The sequence below is a fragment of the Ursus arctos genome, unplaced genomic scaffold (assembly GCF_023065955.2).
Source record: "Ursus arctos isolate Adak ecotype North America unplaced genomic scaffold, UrsArc2.0 scaffold_3, whole genome shotgun sequence".
NCBI classification, from domain to species: domain Eukaryota; kingdom Metazoa; phylum Chordata; class Mammalia; order Carnivora; family Ursidae; genus Ursus; species Ursus arctos.
Window position 1 is genome coordinate 57,948,767 of NW_026622985.1, and position 15,225 is coordinate 57,963,991.

Sequence of the window (15,225 nt, forward strand, 5' to 3'; positions counted from 1 at the left end):
GATTTCGGGTCCAGGTTTGATGGACTCCAAAGCTCAGAATTTATTTCTCCACGCCACAAGAATTAAAGGTACTCTTCTTAAAACCTTTCGAAGTCCTTTCTTCCACCTCCCGGTGTTTGCTTGTTTCAAATCCACTTTTATCTGCCCTGCACATGTGGTAGAAGTCTGTGTCTTGTCCAATGACCCTGCTTCTGGGATTATAGCTACTTCTCCCCACCGTCTTCCCGGGGATGAGGAAGGGTCCATCCTGTGAAACCCACTCCTCTGGGATATTCACAGTAGAGTCACCCTTCGCTGGATATCGTCTAACCCAGGTGGAGGCTCTTAGAAGGAGGGACAAACCCAACCCTGTGGCAAACACACCTGGCCTCACCCTTAAAGCAGATCACCCAGAATTTGTTGAAGCCGTGAGTTTACTGGTTTTCCCCCAACTTCATTTCAAATGCCACAATGGTGTCACCTTCCAGAATGCAGAACCAATCAGGGACCATAAGAGAAGGACCCGCAGTCCTTCTGTTTCTCACAATGGGGCAAAAGACTGTGAATATAGGAAGTTCCTTGAACACGTTATTTACCCTGCCAAGCATAGTCACATTCCCCTTTTTGCCGCTCGGAAAGCCGGAGGGAAGCCCGCTGCCGGGTCCCCAAGACCACGCAGGACACTGGGTGCAGCGGGATCCGTCTGCCGCTGAACTCCATCAAGGTCCTTGCCTGTTTTCCACCCTCCTAGGCAGCCAGCCTTTATTTGATCATTGGTTATTCCCAACCCCGGCTGCACACTGGAATCAGCTGGGGAGTTTAAACGCTAGAGAGGCCTGGGTCCCACCCCCAGGGATTCTGACGTAATTGGTCTGGGGTGCGGACCGGGCATTCTAAATTGCACGCAGGATTTAGAAATCCCCTAACAAGGGATCAATGATTCCGCAGACGCTGAAGTTCATCGTTTGAACTTTTCCTGCATTCCTCAAACTGTCTGCGGTTCTCCTTCTTGTTCCCCCGGAGCTCTTCCAGGGGAGTTTTGCATTCCACCCACAAACACGATCCCTCCTCTCTGCGCCTCCTCGCTAGCAGCGCCCAGGACCCCAGGAAACTTCACCGTGCGAACCATCCCCCGTCGCTAGAACTTACTTGGGCTCCACGTGTGCAGACCTCGCAGCAGCTGAGAACCAGAGCGAGAGCTGGGAGTGCGGAGACCCGGGAGCGCCGAGGCCCGGGAGCGCGGAGACCGGGGAGCGCCGAGGCCCAGGAGCGCGGAGACCGGGGAGCGCCGAGGCCCAGGAGCGCGGAGACCGGGGAGCGCCGAGGCCCAGGAGCGCGGAGACCGGGGAGCGCCGAGGCCCAGGAGCGCGGAGACCGGGGAGCGCCGAGGCCCAGGAGCGCGGAGACCGGGGAGCGCCGAGGCCCAGGAGCGCGGAGACCGGGGAGCGCCGAGGCCCAGGAGCGCGGAGACCGGGGAGCGCCGAGGCCGGGGGAGCCCGCAGCACTGGCAGCTGCGGGAGGCTCAGAGCTGGAGCAGCCGCGCCCCGGCCCGGAACGGGAACTGGCCGGGAGGGCACTGGCGGCCGCGCCCGCTCGCCTTGGCTGGCGGCGCGGAGGGGCGGAGGCGGTGCCAGCGCGGGGGGACGAGGCGGGGTCGGCGCTCGGGCCGCTGGCTCGCGGGACGTCGGGAGACGCGGCGCGCGGAAAGTGGCCGCCAGCAGCCCCAAGGGGCGCTCCCGGCCGGAGAGCGAGCGGCGGACCACCGCGCAGGGCCCAGTGAGCAGGCGGGAGAGTTCGCTCAGTGGTGGCAAGCCTGGGAACTCAAAGCTCCAATTGGACCACGGTAGCCAGGAGCCCAAGCCAGTTCCTTTAAAAGTACCCGCCCCCTCGCCCCGATCCTGCAACCAGAGGCGAAGCCTGGGCGCGAAGGTGAAACTTGTTAAAATAGCACACGTGCGCCTAGATGAAAATTAGCTCAAAGTACTCAAAGTTTACATCAGAGCATTTATTTTGATTTATACTTTTAAAAATCCAAGCCTTTCTTCCTGTTCTTAAATTTGTTCTTGGCAGTGTACATTTTATACTGTATACATTAATCAGTGATTTCCCCAATAAAATAAAATTTAATAAATTTCCCCAATAAAATATTTTTAAACTACTTATGTTTTTAAAGATTGTATTTATTTGTGTGAGAGAGAAAGCGCGCACTCTGGGGGAGAAGCAGAGGGAGAGGGAGAAGCGGGCTCCCGGCTGAGCAGGGACACCTACACTTGACGCCAGGACCCTGAGATCATGACCTGAGCCTGAGGCAAACGCCCAACTGACTGAGCCACGCAGGCGACCCAATTTTCAAACTTTTAAATGGGGAAGGTCTACATAAGGCATACCGATTCTATAAATCGTCATTCACACGAAAATACATTCAGTCACGTGACCACAAATGCTCCTAAGTTCCTACCAAAGGCTATCTTCTGAGAAAAGCGTGCTCATAACTCAAAAGTAAAACTTTGCAAATGTAAAATTGAAGGGATAGAAAGTGCAACTTGTAAACACCAAAACGAAGACAATAAAGGTATTGATTCTTTCAGTTTAACCTTATATTAACCTCTGGTAGAAAAATTAGAAAAATTATCTTTCCTTCTAGGATTCTGATTTCTATCTTCCATGGCTTTTAAACGCTCCTATTTTCCATATCCTGTTTCTCTGGCTGCTTTCTGAGTAATCTCTTCATTTCTGTTTTTTCATTCATCAATTATTTTGCAAAGATTTGAATCTGCTCTTTAACCCATCTGTGGTAGGCAGAGTAATAAATACCCTTCCCGCCATGATGTCCATGGCCTATACCTGGAAACTGAATATGGCAAAGCAAAATTAAGGTGGCAGGTGGAATTTAGGGTGCTAATCAGCTAACCTTAAGATGGGAAAATTATGGTGGATTAACCAGGTGAGCCCAATGTAGTCATAGGGGTCCTTATAAGTGGAAGAGGGAGGCAGAAAAAGGAGAATCAAAGAGATGGTAAGCAGAGAAGAATTTGGCCTGGTGTTGCTGGCTTTGAAGATGGAGGAACAGGGTTCTGAGCCAAGGACTAAGGGGGTTTCTAGAAGATGAAAAAGGAACAAAATGGATTCTTCCAAAGGAACAGTCTTGCTGACATTTTGATTTCAGCACAGTGAGACCAATTTCAGACTTTTGACCTTCAGAAATGTCAGAAAATAAGTTCGCATTGTTTTAAGCCACTAAATTTGTGGTAACTCGTTACAGCAGCACTAGGAAACAATACACCATCCATTTAAGTTCTTAATTTTAAAAATATATTTATTTTCTACGCATTTTGGTTCTATTTCTAGTTTTCTTGGTCATTTTTAATAGTTTCTTGCTCTTTGCTAATTCCATCACTTTAAAAAATGCATAGTTATTTTTTGTTTTTCATCACTCTTTGAGATAATTACAAATTCATATGCAGCTGGAGGAAATAATGCAGAGAGATCCATTCACCCTTAACCCAATTTCTCCCAGTGTTAATATATTCCAGAACCACAGTGTAAGATCACAACTAGGATGCTGGCCCTGATACAGTCAAGATACAGAACATTTCCATCATTACAAAGGTCCCTCACTTCGCTCTTTTATGCCACATCGGTTCCCTTTCAGTTACTGGCAACCATGAATCTGTATCCCATTTCTATAATTTGTCATTTCAAGAACGTTGTATAAATAGGCGCATACAGTATGTAACATTTGGGGATTGGTTTTGTTTACTCAGCCTAATTCCCTGAATATTCAAGGTCATCGCATGTATCAATGGTCCTTTCCTTTTTATTGTTGGGTAGTACTCCATTGCCTTACCACACAGATTACCACAGTTTGTTTAACCATTCACTGTTGAGGGACATCTGGGTGTTTCCAGTTTGGGGCTATTACGAATAAAGGTGCTGTAGACATTCACATACAGGTTTATATGTGAACATAATAAATGTCCAGGAGCACAATTGCTGGGTCATATTGTAGTTACATGTTTAGCTGCTGCTGCTGCTCCTTCTTTTTTAAGAGGGGGAGAGAGGTGCGGGCGGGGTAGAGGGAGAGGGGGAGAGAGAATCTTAAGCAGATTCCACGCCCAGTGCAGAGCCCCACAGAGTTCTATCTCCCAACCCTGAGATCATGACCTGAGCCAAAATCAAAAGTTGAGAGGCGCCTGGGTGGCTCAGTTGGTTAAGTGACTGCCTTAGCTCCTGGTCATGATCCCAGGGTCCTGGGATCGATTCCCGTGTCAGGCTCCCTGCTCAGCCGGGGAGTCTGCTTCTCCTCTTCCCCCTGCTCCTGTTCTCTCTCTCTCAGTCTCTCTCTTTCAAATAAATGAATAAAATCAAAGTCGGACACTTAACTGACTGAGCCACCCAGGCGCCCCATATGCTTAGTTTCTTTTCTTTCCTTTAAGATTTATTTGAGAGAGATGGAGAGAGAGAGAGAGAGAAAGAGTAGGGGTGGGGCAGAGGAAGAGAATCTTCAAGCAGACTCCCTGCTGAGCACAGAGCCTGATGCAGGGCTCCATCTCATGACCCATGAGCTCATGACCTAACCCGAAACCAAGAGTTCAGTGCTCAACTGACTGCGCCACCCAGGTGCCCCCACATGCTCAGCTTCTTAAGAAACTGCCAGATTGTTTTCCAGAGCCGATGTGTCACTTTACATTCCCGGCAGCAATGTGTGAGTGATCCAGTTTCAGAGAATCCTTATCAGCATTTGATGCTGTCACAATGTTTTATTGTAGCCACACTGATAGGCGTGTGGTGATAGTGATACATCACTGTGGTTTTAATTTGCTAATGATGTTGGACATCTTTTCATGTGCCTTCTTTGCCATCTGTTCTCTCCTCTTGGATGAAATGTCTCTTCGCATCTCTTGTTCATCTTCTAAGTGGATTGTTTGCTTTTTTACTATTGAGTTTTGAGAATTCTTTATATATTCTAGAGACCAGCCCTTTGTCAGATACGTGGTTTGCAAATATTTTCTTCCACTCCTAGCTTGTTTTTTCATTCTCTTAATAGGATGCTTCACAAAGGATTTAGTTTTGATGAAGTCCAGTTTATCAATTTTTCCTTGTATGAATCATGCTTTTTGTATGAAGTCTGAGAACTCTTTCACAAGCCCTAGATTTCAAAGATTTTTCTCCTTTTTCTCCCTAAAAGTTTTATAGTTTTATGTCAGACATTTAAGCCCATGATCCATTTCAAGTAAAATTTTGTAGGAGACTTGAGTTAAGGTTAATTTTTTCTTTTTCTTTTCCTTCTTTCCTTCTTTCCTTCCTTCCTTCCTTCCTTCCTTCCTTCCTTCCTTCCTTCCTTCCATTGTTGCTGGCCTGTGGAGGTCCAGTTGCTGCTCCAGCACCATTTGTTAAAGGTTATGGTCCCCCCAGTCCTCCATTAAATTACCTTGCACCTTTGTGCGGGTCTATTTCTGGGTTCTCTGTTCTGTTCCACTGATCTATGTGTTTATCCCTTTGTTAATTCCATACAGTCTTGAAATTGGGAAGATTCTTCCCATCTTATTCTTACTTTTTAAAGTCGCTTTACCTAGGGCGCCTAGGTGGCTGAGTCAGTTGAGTGTCTGACTCTTGATTTCAGCTCAGGTCATGATCTCAGGGTTGTGAGATCGAGCCCCACATCAGGCTCTGTGCTCAGCATGGAGTCTGCTTGTCCCTCTTCCTCTGCTCCTCCCCCACCTCCAAATAAATTAATAAATAAAAATCTTTAAAAAATTGTTTAAAAAATTGCTTTAACTATTCTAGTTTCTTTGACTTTCAACATAATTTTTGGAAAAATAATCTTGCTGGAATTTTTTTTAAAGATTTTATTTATTTACTTATTTTTTTATCTGACAGAGAGAGAGAGAGAGCACAAGCAGGCAGAGTGAGAGGGAGAAGCAGGCTCCCCGTTGAGCCAGAAGCCTGAGGCGGGGACTCGATCCCAGGACCCTGGGATCATGAGCTGAGCCGAAGGCAGACACTTAAATGACTGAGCCACCCAGGCACCCCTTGCTAGGATTTTTATAGGAATTGTTTTAAACCTGTACCAGGGAGAATTGACATCTTAATCATTTTGAGCCTTACAACCCGTAAACATGGTATGTCTCTCTATTTATTTAGATCTTTGTTCTTTCATCAGAGTCTTATCATTTTCAGCATACAAGGCTTATATATGCTTTGTAAGATTTACATTTAAATATTGCATTTTTTAAAAAAGCAATTGTATACATCATAGGCAGGAATGTAAAATGGTTCAGCCAATGTGGGAAATAGTTTGGTGGTTCCTCAAAAGTTTAAACATAGAATTACCATATGATCCAGCAATTCCACTCCCAGGAATAAACCCGAAATAACTGAAAAGAGATACTCAAGTTCTGGGAAGGCGGTGGACTAGTGGGATCTTAAGCTGACCTTGTCCCATGGGCACACCTAGATAACAACCACATCAGTGCCTCCAACCCAGAAAATGACCTGAAGACTGGCAGGACAGACATTCCACAGTCAATCATAGAGAAGAGGCCACATCAAAAAGGGTAGGAGGGACAGAGACAGGGATAGGAACCAAACTCCTAGGGAGACTAACCACAAGCAGGAGGGACACCACAAGCACAGAGAAGGGAAAGAAGCAGACCCTACATCAGGCACCCTAGACATGGTCAACTTGCACTGGAAAGATGGGTCCCCATAACATTTGGCTTTGAAAACCAGTAGTGCTTAACTTCATGAATTTTCATAACCATTGGGGCTTAACTCCACATACTTTAAAAATCAACAGTCTGGAGGGTGCTAGGAAACTGAGTCCCCACTCTTAAAGAGATAGTATAACAAAGAACCCCACTGAGACACAGCATAGAAGCAGCAGTTTGAAAAGTGCCTGGGGTATGCATGAGGGAGGTTGATTTACTAATCCTGCGATGTGTGCTGGAGGGGCAGGGATCTTTAGGAGACTTCTCTAAGAACAAATGAGCTGGCAAGAGCCATTTTCTCTCCCCCTCTACCTCCCCAGGCTAGACAGCCAGACACCTGCAGGAAACAGCACCAACATTCTCCACCTACTTGCTAACACTACACGACCCAACCCCACATTCTCCTGCAGATCTGCCCCTCCTACACGCCTCCCTAAGTAGGAGTGCTTCCAAAGCAGCTCCTGCCACATCTCATCCTACAGGCAGCCCCTGCAAGACCACTGGCACTCCAAAGTAAATCCTGCCCCAGGGAGAAGGGAAGATAACAACACACAGCAGTATACTCACAGCCCCAGCAGCCCAACCTTATAACTGGCAGTGCAGGGAGAGTGCCCAGCCGATCAGCGCATCTGCAGCCCCAGCAGGCATCTGGCCTGATGCCAGGCCCACCCACTAGCAAAAGCCTCTCAGGGGACGAGGCAAGAAGAGCACCTTGCAAGTTGGTGCTACTGCAGCCCCAGCAAATGGGCTGAGGACAGGCATCTGGTCTAACTGCTGACACTACCCAACTACAAGCCCATGACAGTTTCAGACTGGCCCTTTAACAGCACAGTGATCAAACCTGGCCCACAACACACAAAGTGAGCCATCGCAGCCAACTGCCATGAAGGCAAATGAGGCTCAGCATGTGAAATCCACATAGGAGACACCCTGAAGCCCCTGGTTCTGGCGAAGAGGGGACATTGTGCTGTAGGGCTCTACAGGAACCCTTCTTCATAAGGTCACTACTTTCAAGGTCAAGAGATGTAACTAACTTTCCTAATAGGTAGAAACAAACACAGAGTTAGATAAATGAAGAGACAGAGGAATATGTCCCAAAGGAAAGAACAGGACAAAACCACAGCAAAAGAGCAAATGAAATGGAGATAAGCAATATGCCTGATTAAGAATACAAAGTAATGGTCATAAAGATACTTACTGGCCTTGAGAACAGTAGAGGATCTCAATGAGACCCTCAATGAAGAGATGAACAATATTAAAAAGAACCAACTGGAGATGAAGAACTCAATACCTGAAATTAAAAATACACTGGGGGGGGGGGCGCCTGGGTGGCACAGCGGTTAAGCGTCTGCCTTCGGCTCAGGGCGTGATCCCGGCATTCTGGGATCGAGTACCACATCAGGCTCCTCCGCTGGGAGCCTGCCTCTTCCTCTCCCACTCCCCCTGCTTGTGTTCCCTCTCTCGCTGGCTGTCTCTCTCTCTGTCAAATAAATAAATAAATAAAATCTTAAAAAAAAATACACTAGAGAGAATCAACAGTAGACTAGAGGAGGCAGAAGAATGGATCAGCATCCTGAAGGACAGAGTAATGGAAAATAATCAAGTGGACCAGCAAAAAGAAAAAAGAATAATAAAAAATGAGAGCAGGTTAAGGGGACTCAAGGACATTATCAAGTGTGATAACGTTCACATCGTATGGGTCCCAGAAGGAGAAGAGAGAGTAAAGGGGGCAGAAAATTTATTTGAAGAAATAAAAGCTAAAATTTTCCCCAAAAACCCACCCCAGGAGGTCCACACCAAGACACATAATAATGAAAATGAAAAAAAGTAGTGATTAAGAGAGAATTTTTAAAAACAGCAAGAAAAAAAAAAGTTACATATGAGGCAAACAGCTGATTTTTCTGCAGGAAATCTGCAGGCCACAAGGGAGCAGAATGATACATTCAAAGCGCTGAAAGAAAAAGAAACCTGCAATGAAGAATACTCTACCCAGCAAGGCTATCATTCAGAATAGAACGAGAGATAGAGTTTCCCGAACAAACAAAAGTTAAAGGAATTCATCACCACTAAACCAGCCCTACAACAAACATAAAATGGATTATTATTTTTTTAATTTTTAAAAAGTAATCTCTATACCCCGCATGGGGCTTGAACTCTCTACCCTGAGATCAAGAGTTGCATGCTCCACTGACAGAACCAGCCAGGTGACCCTAAATGGAATTCTTTGAGTGGAAAGAAAAGGACATAATCAGGAGTAAGACAATTATGAAAGGGAAAAACTTCAGAGGCAACTATGAATATAATAAAAGTAGTCGGTTAATCACTTATAAAACCAGTACAGAGGTAAAAAGATAAAAGCAGTAAAATCAATTATATCTATGAAAATTAGTCAAGGGATTCGCAAAATAAATGGATATAAAGTATGATATCACATACATAAAATGTGGGTGATGGAAGTAAAAATTTAATGCTTTTAGAACAGGTTCAAACTTAAGTGACCATCAGTTTAACATAAGATGGTATATATATCGTAATGGTAACCACAAATCAAAAACCTGTAAAAGGTACACAAAAAATAATGAGAAAGGAATCGAAGCACATCACTAAAGAAAGCCATCAAACCACAAGGGAATAGAGCAAGAGAAGAAAGGAACAGAAAAGAACTATGAAAGCAACCATAAAACACCTAAAAAACTGGCAACAAGTACATACCCGTCAATAATTATTTTGAATGTGAATGGACTAAATGCTCCAATCAAAAGATACAGGGTGATGGGATGGATAAAAAAGCAAGGACCATCTATATGCTGCCTACAAGAGACTCACTTTCAGACCTAAAGACACATGACGATTGAAAGTGAAGGAATGGAGAAACATGTATCATGCAAATGGATGTGACAACAGCAGAATACACGTTCTTTTCAAGGGCACATGGAACATTCTCCAGAACAGACCACTTTTTAGGCCACAAAACAAATCTCAATAAACTTAAAATGATAGGAATCATATCATGCATAGAAATCACATTTAACTAGAAATTTACCTAGAAATTAATCACAATAAAAAATCTGGGAAGAGGACAAATACATGGAGACTAAACAAAATGCTACTGAACAATGAATGGGTCAACCAAGAAATCAAAGGGAAAATTAAAAAATCATGGAGACAAATGAAAATGAAAACACAATTCAGCTCAGGTCATGATCTCAGGGTCCTGGGATCAAATCCTGCATCAGGCTCCACACTTAGCAGGGTGTCTGCTTGAGGATTCTCTCTCTCCCTCTTCCTTTGTCCCTCCCCCCTGCTCATGCCCCCCCTAAAATAAATAAATCTTTAAAAAATATCAACAGCATTTTTCACAGAACTATAATAAACAATCCTAAAATTTGTATGGAACCACAAAAGACCCGGAATAGCCAAAGCAATCTTGAAAAAGAAAAGCAGAGCTGGAGGCATCACAATTCCAGACTTCAAGTTATATTACAAATAGTAGTAATCAAAATAGTATGGTACTGGCATAAAAATAGGCACACAGACCCATGGAACAGAATAGAAAACCCAGAAATAAATCTACAATTATATGGTCAATTAATCTTTGACAAAGAAGAAAAGAATATCCAATGGGAAAAAGATCATCTCTTCAACAAATGGTGTTGGGAAAACTGGACAGCTACATGCAAAAGAATGAAACTAGAAGACTCCTACATCATACACAAAAATAACCTGAAAATGGATTAAAGACCTAAATGCGAGACCTGAAACCATAAAAATCCTAGAAGAGAGCACAGGCAGTAATCTCTCTGACATCAGCTGTAGCAACAGTTTTCTAGATTTTGTCTCCTGAGGCAAGGGAAATAAATGCAAAATAAACTATGGCTAGAATCCAAAAGAAATAATAAGTGTTGGTGAGGATGTGGAGAAAAAGGACTGTTGCTGAGAACATAAACTGGTGCAGTCACTGTAGAAAACAGTATGGAGGTTCCTCAAAAAATTAAACACAGAATTACCATGCAATCCAGTAATTTCACTGGGTATTTACCCAAATAAACAAATGATAAAAGGGTAAAGAGAGAGAGAGAGAAACCAAGAAATAGACTCTTACTGTAGAGAACAAACTGATGGTTACCAGAGGGGTGTGGGTGAGGGAATGGATTAAATAGGTGATGGGGATTAAGGAATGCACTTGTCATGATGCGAACAAGGTGGTGTATGACATTTTGGGGTTTTTCGGGGTTTTTTTTAAGATTTTATTTATTTATTTGACAGAGAGAGAGACAGCCAGGGAGAGAGGGAACGCAAGCAGGGGGAGTGGGAGAGGAAGAAGCAGGCTCACAGCAGAGCAGGGAGCCCAATGCGGGGCTCGATCCCAGCACCCTGGGATCACGCCCTGAGCCAAAGGCAGACGCTTCACAACTGAGCCACCCAGGCGCCCCATGTATGACATTTCTGAATCACTATATTGTACAGCTGAAACTAATATAACATTGTATGTGAACTACTTGGAATTAAAATTTTTTTAAAATCCCATTTAAAATTGCACCAAAAGGAATGAAATACGTTGGGGGAAAAAAAAGTAACCAAGGAGTTGAAAGATTGTACTCCAAAAACTGTAAAATAAATGATGAAAGAAACTGAAGATGACACAAACAAATGGAAATATATTCCATGCTCATGGACTGGAAGAACAAATATTATCAAAATGTCCATCCTACCCAAAGGAATCTATAGACTTAATGCATCCCCTATGAAAATACCAAGAGTGTTTTTCACAGTAGAATAAACAATTCTAAAATTTGTATGGAACCACAAAAGACCCTGAATAGCCAAAGCAATCTTGAAAAAGAGGAACAAAGCTGAAATCCCAGATTTCAAGATATACTGCAAAGTTGGGGCACCTGGGTGGCTCAGTTGGTTAAGCGTCTGCGTTCAGCTCAGGTCATAATTCCGGAGTCCCAGGATCAAGCCCCACGTCGGACTCCCTGCTCAGTGGGGAGTCGGCTTCACCCTGTCCCTCTGCTCCTCCTCCTGCTTATGCTCTTTCACTCACTCACTCTCTCAAATAAATAAATGAAATCTTTAAAAAATAAGATATACTACAAAGTTGTAGTGGTCAAACAGTATGTTACTGGCACAAAAATAGACACAAAGATCTAGGAACAGAAGAGAAAACCCAGAAATAAACCCACATTTCTTCATCAATTATTCTATACAATGGGAATACAATGGGGAAAAAACATTCTCTTCAAAAAATGGCACTGGGAAAACTGGACAGTTCCATGCAAACGAATAAAACTGGACCACTTTCTTACACCACATGCAAAAAAAAAAAACTCAAAATGGATTAAAGACCTAAATGTGAGACCTTGAACCATAAAATTCCTAGAAGAAAACATAGGTAGCAATTTCTTTGTCATTGGCTATAGAAACATTTTTCTAGATATGTCTCCCCAAGCAAAGGAAATAAAAGCAAGATTAAACTACTGGGATGGGGGCGCCTGGGTGGCACAGCGGTTAAGCGTCTGCCTTCGGCTCAGGGCATGATCCCAGCGTTATGGGATCGAGCCCCACATCGGGCTCCTCTGCTGGGAGCCTGCTTCTTCCTCTCCCACTCCCCCTGCTTGTGTTCCCTTTCTCGCTGGCTGTCTCTATCCTGTCAAATAAATAAATAAAATCTTAAAAAAAAAAAAACTACTGGGATGACACCACAATAAAAAGCTTCATACAGTGAAGAAAACCATCATCAAAACCAAAAGGCAACCTACTGAATGGGAGAAGAGATTTGCAAATGATATATTGATAAGGGTTAATTTCCAAAACATAGAAAGAACTAATACAACTCAATGCCAAACACATAAGTAATTTGATTAAAAAATTGGCAGAGGACCCGAAGAGATATTTTTCCAAAGAAGACAGATGGTCAAGAGACACATCAAAAGATGCTCAACATCACTAGTCATCAGGGGCATGTAAATCAAAACTACAATGAGATATCACTTTAACAACTGCCAGAATGGCTAGAATCAAAAAGAGATAATAAGTGTTGGTGAGGATGTGGAGAAAAGAGAACCCTTGTGGCATTATTGGTGGGAATGTAAATTGGTGCGGTCCCTGTAGAAAACAGTATGGAGGTTCCTCAAAAAATTAAACACAGAATTATCATATGATCCAGTAATTTCACTGAGTATTTACCCAAAGAAAACAGAAACACTAATTCAAAAAGATATATGCACCCCTGTATTTATTTCAGCATTACTTACAATAGCCAAGATATGGTAACGACCATAGATGATAGATAGATAGATGATAGATAGATAGATAGATAGATAGATAGATAGATAGATAGATATAGCTAGGTGGATAAAGAATATATATAAATAATACAATGGAATATTACTCAACCATAAAAAGTACGAAATCTTGCCATTTACAGCAACATGGAGTCTTGGAGGGTATAAAGCTAAGTGAAATAAGTCAGACAACGACAAATATCAAATGATTTCACCCACAGGTGGAATTTAAGAAGTGAAACAAATGAATAAAGAGGAAAAGAGACAAGAAAAACACCTATGCTGTGGGTGGTGGGGGATGCTGAAATAGACAAAGGGAATTAAGAGTACACTTACCTTGATGAGCACTGAGAGATGTATAAACTTGTTGAATCATCCTTTTGTATACCTGAAACTAACATAATATTATGTTAATTATATTTAAATAAAAAAGGAGATACTCAAAGGTATGTGCACAAGTGTTCATAGTAGCACTATTACAATAGTCAAAAGGTGAAAACACTCCAAATGTCCAATAAGGGTTGGATCGATAAGCAAGTTGTGGTGTACACATGTAATAGAATGTTATGCAGCCATAAAAAAGAACAAGGTACTGATATATGCTAAATATTGGTGAACCTCAAAGACATGCTAAGTGAAAGAAGCCAGACACAAAAGGTCACATTCCTTTTATATGAAATATCCGGGATAGGTAAATCCAGAGACAGAAAGCAGATTGGTGGTTTCCAGGGAATGGGAGGAAGAAGGAATGGAAAGTAATTGCTTAATGTATATGTGGTTCCCTTTGGGGTGATGAAACCATTTTGGAAGTAGATAAAGGTAGTAGTCTGGCAACATTGTGAATGTACTAAAAGCCCCTGAATTGTTCACTTTAAAATAGTTAATTTTATGGTACATGAATTTCATCTCAATAAGAAATATTAGTTTTACAAAAGGCAATTATAAATGGTTATTACATTTTTAATTTCAGTGTCCATGTATCTTAGTGTATAGAAATACAATTGATTTTTATATGTTTATCTTGTACCCTGTGACCTTGCTGAACTCATTTATTGGTTCTAGGTGATACTTTTTTGTAGATTCCCAGGAATTTTCTGCATGGACAATCATGTCATCTGTAAATAGGAAATGTTTCATTTGTTCCTTTCCAATCTGTATGCCTTTCATTTTTTTTTTTTTTCCTTATTGCACTGGCTAGAACTTCTAGCACCAGCTTGAATAATAGTGGCGAGAGCAGATATCTTTGCCCTGTTCCCGGTTTTAGGGGGAAAGCATTCAGTCTTTTACAATTAAGTATAATGTTAAGCTGTAGGTATTGTAGAGATGCTCTTTATCATATTGTTGAAGTTCTCCTCTGTTCCTATTTTTCTGAGAATTTTTTTAAAGATCTATTTATTTGTTTGAGAGAGAGAGCGTGCACATGTGCAAGTGGGGGGAAGAGCAGAGGGAGAGAATCTCCAAGCAGAATATCTGCTGAGTGAAGAGCCCAGTTGAGGGCTCCATCTCACAACCTATGAGATCATGACCTGAGCCGAAACCAAGAGTCGGATGCTTAAGTGACTTAGCCAACCAGGCGTCCTGAGAATTTTTTTTTTTTTTAATCATGAAAGGATGTTGAATTGTGCCAAATGCTTTCTCTGCAAAAACTGACATGATCATGTGACTTTACTTTTTTGCTTGTTAGTACAGCGGGTTACTTTGATTTTCAAGTATCAAGCCAGCATTGCATCTCTGGAATAAACCCTCTTTGGTCATGATGTATAATTCTTTTTATGTAGTGCCGAATTCTATTTACAACGATTTAGTTAATAATGTTTACATCGATATTCGTGAGGGATATTGGTCTGTAGGTTTATTGTTATTTGCTTGTTTTTTTCTGTTGCCTTTGGTTTTGGTACCAGGGTAATGCTAGCTTCATAAAATGAATTGGTATGGGTTACCAAAATTCCCCTCCATCTCTGATCCTTTGCTTTGCTTTGAAATCTACTTTACCTGTAATTAATTTCCCTTAGTGTTTGCAGCATATATATTTCTCCATCCCTTTACTTTCAAACTGCTTATATTGTTATAGTTGAAGTGAGTTTCTTGTAGACAGCATAAGGTTGGATCAAATTCTTTTCTTTTAAAATGTTTTAAAGATTTATTTATTTATTTTGAGAGAGAGAGAGAGAAAGAGAGCATGTTTAGGTGGGGAGGGACAGAGGGAGAGAGAGTCTTAAGCAGACCCAAGGCTCAGTCTCAGGATCCTG

The 15,225-nt window shown here is 42.5% G+C and overlaps 1 protein-coding gene across 9 annotated transcripts in view; it reads right to left on the bottom strand.

The window, feature by feature from the left end:
- The window catches only part of NOD1 (nucleotide binding oligomerization domain containing 1), an 83,278-nt gene that overhangs the window by 66,483 nt on the left and 1,570 nt on the right, over positions 1-15,225 (bottom strand). For 3 of the 9 annotated variants that reach the window (XR_008956396.1, XM_057304407.1, XM_057304408.1), the window contains exon 1: positions 1,129-1,704. The gene's annotated coding sequence lies outside the window, so the exon portion shown is untranslated. Of the gene's footprint in view, positions 1-1,128; positions 1,778-13,312; positions 13,371-15,225 lie in introns of those variants that run through there. The other 6 variants (XM_057304404.1, XM_048212753.2, XM_048212756.2 and 3 more) reach the window with 6 other exon arrangements.